At 49.9% G+C, this 8,741-nt stretch overlaps 1 protein-coding gene across 4 annotated transcripts in view; it reads left to right on the top strand.

The window, feature by feature from the left end:
* The first annotated feature begins 214 nt into the window (after positions 1–214).
* Positions 215–8,741, top strand: part of LOC141086301 (zinc-regulated GTPase metalloprotein activator 1B-like) — a 347,538-nt gene continuing 339,011 nt past the window's right edge. The window contains exon 1 of one of the 4 annotated variants that reach the window (XM_073572259.1): positions 215–364. The gene's annotated coding sequence lies outside the window, so the exon portion shown is untranslated. Of the gene's footprint in view, positions 460–8,741 lie in introns of all 4 variants that reach the window. The other 3 variants (XM_073572258.1, XM_073572261.1, XM_073572260.1) reach the window with 3 other exon arrangements.

Genomic DNA, 8,741 nt, shown 5'->3' with positions numbered 1-8,741 from the left:
TTGACAGACTTCTTAGCCATATTGGCAGACTTTATAGCCAGTTGACAGACTTCATAGCCATTTGGCAGACTTTATAGCCAGTTGGCAGTCTTCATAGCCATATTGGCAGACTTGATAGGTGTCTCCCCAATATGATGTAATCACACCCACCAGTTCTCCTAGCTGAAATAACCTAGAATGTGGTGTAGTCCCTGTAGACTCAGTGTGTGGGGATGATGGCGGCTGTCACTGTAATGTGTCCGTCTCTTTGCAGACCCTGGAGGAGTGCAGTATGCTGGGTGCAGTCACTAGCAGCACGTACACAGCACTGTACGCGGAGCTGCTCGGTGGACGCCATTACACAGCGCGCGCTGCAGCGCCTCAGGTCTGTGTTTCTGGGGGAAGCGTTTGGTAGTTGCACCGGAAGACGCTGCACGGCACGAGCTCTGATCGCTTGCAGCAGTGGTCCTGTGCGGTGATGTATGCGACAGTTTGTAGAATCGCTTCTCATAGCTTCGCTGCGTTATCCTCTAATATTTCCGGTCTCTGGCTAGGCTACCATGGCGATAAAGCCGCCCCCTATTGACTTCTATACCTAGCCGTATGGTCCCCAGTGTGTGATACATATATACAGTATATCTGTTGTAAATAGCCACAGGACAGGGGATTACTCTGTGATCAGTGGAGTGTGAATGGAGCGGCGGTCGGTCATGTGCACTGCCACTTCCTTCATTACTATGGGGGTAGTGCCATCTCCGGCATTCCCTAGAGTAGTATACATGATCAGTCACCGCTCCTTTCTCGTGCGGCTCCGCAGAGCCCCAGTTCTTGGGCTAGGTGGGCTTCCCGGCCATCGGAAAGTTAGCCCTTCTCCCATGAAGCTGGGATAGCTTCCACACTTAAGAACACCCCTTTAATTACCAAATCCATAAGCTACCGCTCATAACGAGTTTCGGTTCTCAGCCAATATAGTAATTGCAGGCACATAGATAAAAAAGTGGCCGCCTGGGCATGTTCCCCAGGCGCTGAGTGCTAAGGAAGGGGCATTAACAAGTTATTTTATCTTAGGGCTCTTCCACATGCCACAGTACGTGTGGTGACCATTTTCACACGTACTGGAGACACTTACACGTAACTGAATGGGTCTGTGCACATGTCAGTGTGTTTCCACAGGCAAAATACACAGACATGTCCATTTTTAACAGCAGCATGGGCCGCAAAACATCCCGCACACATGCCTACTGATGACCTCCGTGTATCAATGTGACACGTATCGGCACCTGGGAAGCAGCGGTACGGACCGCACTTTTCCCTGGCGCCGGGTGCTGAATACAAGTTTCATCATTCTGCCCTGTTCGCACTGAGATCTGCGCTACCAGGGGAGGATGTTAAGAGTTGTATTCAACTGATAACTGTGAGAGCATGCAGTGGCTAATGGAGCCACTACTCCCATCAGCCTACACCTGCTGCAGCTAATAACAGTGAGAGCAGACGGTGGCTGATGGGAGTATTCATCAGCCGTCACTTCCGCTATAAATAAATAATTAAAAAAAATCTCTATTTTTTGATAACCAGTCAGGCAAAACTCACAGATGCAACCCTTAGCTGTCAGCTTTAGCGTGGGGGTCCCCATGCTGTTTTTTTAAATCATTTAAATAAATAATTTAAAGAAACGGCATTGGGTCTCCCCCGTTTTTGACAACCAGCCTTGCTAAAGATCACAGCTGGTGGCTGGTATTCTCAGGCTGGTAAGGGTCCATGGGTATTGCCCCCCCCCACAGCCTAAATATAGCAGCCCACAGCCTCCCAGAAAAGGCACATCTATTAGATGCTCCAATTCTGATGCTTTGCCCGGCTCTTCCCACTTGCCCTGTGGCAGTGGCAAGTGGGGTTCATATTTGTGGGGTTGTTGTCACCTTTGTATTGTCTGGTGACATCAAGCTCACGGATTACTAATGGAGATGCGTCTGTAAGACACTTATCCATTACTAATCCTATAGTGTATTGTAAATAAAGACACAGCCAGAATAAAGTATTTTGTTAAAAATAAAAGAAAACACACTTTTCCTTTTTTATTTAAAAATAAAAAAAACAGTTATACTCACCTAGCGCCCATTCAATTGAAGCCCACATCTCCTGTAATAAAGCAAAAATAAAAAAAAACCTACCATATCCCTCACCTGTTGTTGGGAGTCAGATTTCTGCCCCTACTATGCAGGAATCTAGACCCTCACATTCTGCAGTCTCCTGCTCATTTTCTACTACAGAAGAGACTGCAGAGGAGAGTGCTTTGCAGCAACTCTCTCCGGAGGCTAAGTCCTTCTTTCCGTCTTCTGAGCATGCTCGTGGGACGATCTCACATTGGTGTTCGGGAGTCAGGTGCTCAGGTCCTGCTCCTAATTCCATTGGTCCAGCTCAGAGTTCTGGAGACTTCCGGAAGGTCCCGTTTCCTATAAAAAGCACGCATGGCGGTTCCGCCATGCGCTAGTATAGTCATACTTGCTGCTGTGTGTATGTTGATGGATGCATGTTCTGGTGAATGACTCATTTGAAACCCCATTCCTTTGATATTACGATTGTGTGAGGGATTGAGTTTAACCAGTACCAGTACGCTATTGCTCCACAGGCACACCTGCTAGCGTGTAACATCGCGCCTGCATTATTGCGGTGTTACTCTGCGGCACCCTACACGCCGCGCTGCTATAGCAGCTGTATTGTGCGTTCGCAGTTGCAACGCTATGTACAGACACAACTGCGGTAGGTCTAGTCAGAAGTAGTGCCGCCAGCTAGGGCACTCCTATGACCTGTTACCGCTTGTCTGTCGCTGAGTCCCTGTGTCTGCAACAGGCTCAGCGTTATTGTATTTTCCGTTTGTGTTTTCAGCTCTGTGAGTTCAACAGAGATTGCTGGTGCACTTGGGTGACTTCTAACCCTGTGCACACTACCGCCAGATTGCTCTGCCACCATCTAGCAGCAGTTTTAACACCCACTGCATGGTGGACCCCGAGTGGCGAACGCACTTTATTTATATTTTTTATTTAGTGCATTCCGCCACTCCTAACATTATTCTAGCGCCAGGGTCTGGCTAGTGATGGCAGAACAGCAGCAACTCCTACAGTGCATTCGCCAGCTAGAGGGCCGCATGGCCACTCTTGAGAGAGCTCTCTCTGCTGCACAGTCCACTGAAGCTGCTGTAAAGGCACTTACAGATGCGGTTGGTCGCATGTCCTTGTCCTCCGCTGCACCGACAGTTACCCGCCTCCCGTTGCCCGATAAATTTTCTGGTGATGGCGCCTCCTGTAGGGGTTTCATCAGCCAGTGTTCTATCCAGTTGGAGCTGCTGGCTGAGCAGTTCCCTACGGAACGGGCCAAGGTGGCATTTATTGTTTCCCTACTGTCGGGCAAGGCGTTGGAATGGGCTACAACTTTATGGGAGCGTGGTGACCCCGAGATTCGGACCGCAGCTCACCTGCTAACAGCCATCAAGCAGGTCTTCCTCGGTCCACGGATCACTCACGACACCTCTCTGCAGCTGCTTGCTTTGACTCAGGGATCCCTCTCGGTTAGCCAGTACGCCGTCCGTTTTCGGACACTGGCATCCGAGCTGGAGTGGTCCAATAGGGCACTTATCCCTGCTTTTTGGAGGGGTTTAGCCGAGCACGTAAAGGATGCTCTCTCTACTAGAGAGATTCCTACCAGTTTGAAAGAGTTAATTTCTATTTCCACCCGTATTGACCTCCGTTTTTCGGAGCGCGGTATGGAGCGTGCTCACTCCAAACAGAGAGTTACTCCGGCTCCCAATTTTTTCGAGCCTCTAGAGCTGCCCGAGCCAGAGGTTTCATCCCCTGAGCCCATGGAGGTGTCTCGCGCCATTTTTGAGACACGCCCGGCGCAAGATTCCATTTGCGGTTGTCACCGTCTACACGCGGATTTTCAGGATGACAGCATTCCGCAATGGTCAGAGCCTGCGTCGGTCAGTGAGACCTTTGTTCCTCCTCATCTTAGGCCCAAGATTCTTGCCTGGGCGCACACCTCCGGTGCGGACGGCCACTGTGGCTACATGCAGACCACGAAACTTCTGGCTGGGTCGTATTGGTGGCCGCACAGGGCTCGGGACGGTAAAAAATTTATTCAGGCATGCACTTCATGTGCTCGGGATAGCCTTCCCAGATGGACTGTGGCAACGGCAGCCGAGACACAGCGGCGTTCCACTGTAACTCCCGCTCCCATCGTCTCCCGGGTGTCCCTTCTGAAACCTGGCGATCTTGCCTCCTCTGATGCCTTCCGTGTGTCCCGGTTTACTGTGTCACCTACCAGGACACCAGGCTCGCCTTCGGACGAGTCTGAGGCCTATGCATAGGTTGGTGGGTCGGAAGGGTCAGGGAAGAGGGGGCCCTAGGAGGGGGGGGTAATGTTAGGAGTCAGATTTCTGCCCCTACTATGTAGGAATCTAGACCCTCACATTCTGCAGTCTCCTGCTCATTTTCTACTACTACTTTGCAGCAACTCTCTCCGGAGGCTAAGTCCTTCTTTCCGTCTTCTGAGCGTGCTCGTGGGACGATCTCACATTGGTGTTCGGGAGTCAGGTGCTCAGGTCCTGCTCCTAATTCCATTGGTCCAGCTCAGAGTTCTGGAGACTTCCGGAAGGTCCCGTTTCCTATAAAAAGCACGCATGGCGGTTCCACCATGCGCTAGTATAGTCATACTTGCTGCTGTGTGTATGTTGATGGATGCATGTTCTGGTGAATGACTCATTTGAAACCCCATTCCTTTGATATTACGATTGTGTGAGGGATTGAGTTTAACCAGTACCAGCACGCTATTGCTCCACAGGCACACCTGCTAGCGTGTAACGTCGCGCCTGCATTATTGCGGTGTTACTCTGCGGCACCCTACACGCCGCGCTGCTATAGCAGCTGTATTGTGCGTTCGCAGTTGCAACGCTATGTACAGACACAACTGCGGTAGGTCTAGTCAGAAGTAGTGCCGCCAGCTAGGGCACTCCTATGACCTGTTACCGCTTGTCTGTCGCTGAGTCCCTGTGTCTGTAACAGGCTCAGCGTTATTGTATTTTCCCTTTGTGTTTTCAGCTCTGTGAGTTCAACAGAGATTGCTGGTGCACTTGGGTGACTTCTAACCCTGTGCACACTACCGCCAGATTGCTCTGCCACCATCTAGCAGCAGTTTTAACACCCACTGCACGGTGGACCCCGAGTGGCGAACGCACTTTATATTTTTTATTTAGTGCATTCCACCACTCCTAACACCTGTTCATTGCTCTGTCCCACGCCGTAATCCATGTCTGGGGATAAATAGTTTTTAACCTGGACAATACCAATATGCGACCGTCCAGGATGAGAACCACTGATGAATGAGCGGAGCAGCGGTGACCTCATCAAGGTTACCGCAGGTCACTGAGGCTGGGTTCCCAGCTGCGCTGAACTGTGGTGACCTCAGCACCATGAGAAAAAGTCAGTAAGTTCACCGCAGATCACCGTGATGTGCACACGGCGTCTCTTCCAGGCGGATTCTACCTAGAGCCAGCACTTTTTCAAACATTTTGCTAATAAGGATCATAGTGCACAGCATTATAGAAGCGACATTACTATGCACATGTTTTATCTTATGTTACTTCTTCTAACTGCTGCAGTGTTCAGAAACTGTGAAGTGGTTAAAATAACACGCTCATTCCTTCCGCCGGGAAGCTATTCATCACTATTGTGTAAAATACTGAGTAAAAACACCAGCAGCATAGCCACCATGGCGAAGACGCTTCTAGAAAATGACCGCTGGGTGCACATACCCTAAGGCTAAGTTCACACAGGCATCTAAAGACATATTTGTAAAATTGAATTCTATACGGATGATCTGAATGGAATCCATGTCTAATTGAAATACGGAAGAACATGGAGCATGCTGCCATTTTTTTTCAAGGCCGATATTCATTCCATGTACGATAAACTTATCTGAACAGCACAATTGAATAATACTGTGCTAGTGCTGTCTAAGTGAGGTCCTTTTTTTATACCCACAGCACTTGTACGGAATTTATGATCATGTGAACGTAGCCTCACTGGGAAATGAAAAGAGTTTTTGTATAGTAGAATATAACTGTGGGAGAGATTTATTAAAGCGGTTGTCCACTACTTTTTAATTGATGATGTCACGATCCATTTTTGGATTCGTGGCAGCTCTGGTTCCACTATGATGTAAATGTTGCTTTTTTCCTTTCAGACCAGTGGGGGTTTATGTCAGTTTCCTTTGCTGGCAGTTATCTGAAACTGCAGAGTTGCTAGGTCAGCAGATGTGGATGGTGACCACTTCCACCATCCCTTAAATAGTCACCTGATGCATCAGCTGACTGTCGGTAATAGAGAAATCTATGTTGATCAAGCCTGGAGTAAGGAGCTCGCTAGCTGCTGTGGTTTATCAGCTGGTTTTGTGAGATCGTGATCCTGGTGCGTTTCTTCTGCTATGCGGTGCTTTGCAGCAGAGGAAGTTGCAAAGTTAAGTTGTGTTATTACCCCATCAGTTTCGTGTTTGTCACTGTACCCTCTGTTGTTCTTTCTGTAGTAGTGAGGCTAGCGCCCTTGCCGGTCAGTGCACTAGCCAGGGCAGTGTGAGGTGACAGCGAGGGACAAGGTTCCTGACGGTGGTGGTTGGAAGGACCCACTTTAGGGCATTAGGGGAGTGCTGGGTCAGGCTCATTTCCCTATCAGTAGGGCCTTCCTCACTCCTTTACATCTCGTTGTGTGAATGTCGTGACATCCGCTGACCGACCCTACCCGTTGGGTCGTCATACTGTATATCGTGACAGATGTCCTATCCTTGGAATTCGTCAACAATGTGTAATTGGTCGGGGTCTGACAACCAGAACCCCTGCCATTTGGGCTAATATTAGGGTGCAGGAACCAGGCCCCATTTTCTAATCCAAATCATTTCACTAATACTGTGTTGCAGTCAGGACTCAGGCGGTCACTAGTGATGAGCGAGTATGCTAGGGATTTCCTAACAAACAGGCAATCCTCACATGTATTCAGGCTGTCTAGCAGCCACAAATCATGCAGCTGTGGCAACACAAACTAAATCTCTGAGCACGCCCAAATTACTTGAACCCCCGAGCATGCTCGGAAATCTCGAGAAACATGGATTTTTGTGAGTACTCACCGTAAAATCCTTTTCTCCGAGACGCTCATTGGGGGACACAGAGACTGTGGGTGTGTGCTTCTGCCGTCTGGAGGCTGACACTAAGTATACAAAAAAAGAGTTAGCTCCTCCTCCGCCGCATACACCCTCGCCCCTAGACCGGGCGTAACTCAGTTTAGTGCATAAGCAGTAGGAGAACGCGCCTTAAACTCAGGCAAGAAATTATATGTCTGAAAAAGGGGCCACCCTAAACCTTGCACAAGGATTTGTATAACTCAAAATAAGTAAATGCCAACTGGCTGATAGGGTGGGTGCTGTGTCCCCCAATGAGCGTCTCGGAGAAAAGGATTTTACGGTGAGTACTCACAAAAATCCATGTTTCTCCTTCATCTCATTGGGGGACACAGAGACTGTGGGACGTTCTAAAGCAGTCCTCTGGGCGGGATCTTAGCTCACCCAATCCATGCTATTTTGCGCCCCTGATTAGAGGTGCGCAACTGCTGCCTGGAGAATCTTTCTTCCAAGACTTGCATCCGAGGATGCCTGGGTATGTACGTTATAATGTTTTACAAACGTATGCAAACTGGACCAGGTAGCTGCTTTGCACACCTGCTCCGCTGAAGCCTGGTGTCGCAGTGCCCATGAGGCACCCACTGCTCGTGCCGAGTGAGCCTTGATCCCTGCCGGAACCGGCGTGCCACTGATTTCATAAGATTCTTGGATCGTCAGGCGAACCCATCTGGCCAAAGTCGCTTTGGACGCAGCGAGCCCCTTCCGCCGCCCTTCTGGAATCACGAATAGAGAGTCTGTCTGGCGGAATGGTGCTGTCCTTGTCACATACCTCCTAAGGGCTCTTACCAGATCCAGGGTGTGCAATGCCTTTTCTACCCTGTGCACCGGTGCCGGGCAAAACGAGGGTAAGACAATGTCTTCGTTGATATGGAACGCAGACACAACCTTCGGCAAGAAGGGAGGAGCTGGCCTTAAAACTACCTTATCTTTATAAAAGGTTAGGAACGGCGGTTTACAAGATAAGGCCGCCAATTCCGAAACCCGCCTAATAGACGTTATAGCAACCAGAAAAACGACCTTTCTGGACAGGTAAGGTAAGGAGACTTCTTGCAATGGTTCGAAAGGGGCCTCTTGAAGGGCCCTGAGCACCAAGTTCAGGTCCCATGATTCCGTCGGCGCCTTATAGGGGGGTACTAAATGTGCGACCCCCTGCATAAACGTCCTAACCTGCCAGACGGAAGCGACTTTTCGTTGGAAAAGCACCGACAGGGCCGAGACTTGCGTTCTGAGCGAACTCGGAGCCAACCCTGCGTCCAGCCCTGCCTGCAGAAAAGCCAGTACGTTGGGGATCGAAAAAACTAGAGGAGCCATTTCACGATCCCTACACCAACGGAAAAAAACTTCCCAAGTTCGATGATATACTCTCGCCGAGGAAGGCTTTTGGGCACTCACCATCGTGGCCGCCACATCGCGCCTGAATCCTGCCTGTGTTAACAGCCAAGATTCAATGGCCACGCCGTCAAACACAGGGCCCCTAAGTTCGGATGGCAGATCGGCCCCTGGGACAATAAGTCCGGCCGATCTGGGAGACGCCAGGGTACGTC

Source organism: Dendrobates tinctorius, unplaced genomic scaffold, assembly GCF_039654945.1.
Source record: "Dendrobates tinctorius isolate UK_male_01 unplaced genomic scaffold, ASM3965494v1 ptg000031l, whole genome shotgun sequence".
NCBI classification, from domain to species: domain Eukaryota; kingdom Metazoa; phylum Chordata; class Amphibia; order Anura; family Dendrobatidae; genus Dendrobates; species Dendrobates tinctorius.
Note: the sequence above shows the minus strand (reverse complement) of the source record. Positions and strands in the feature narration are given on the sequence as shown.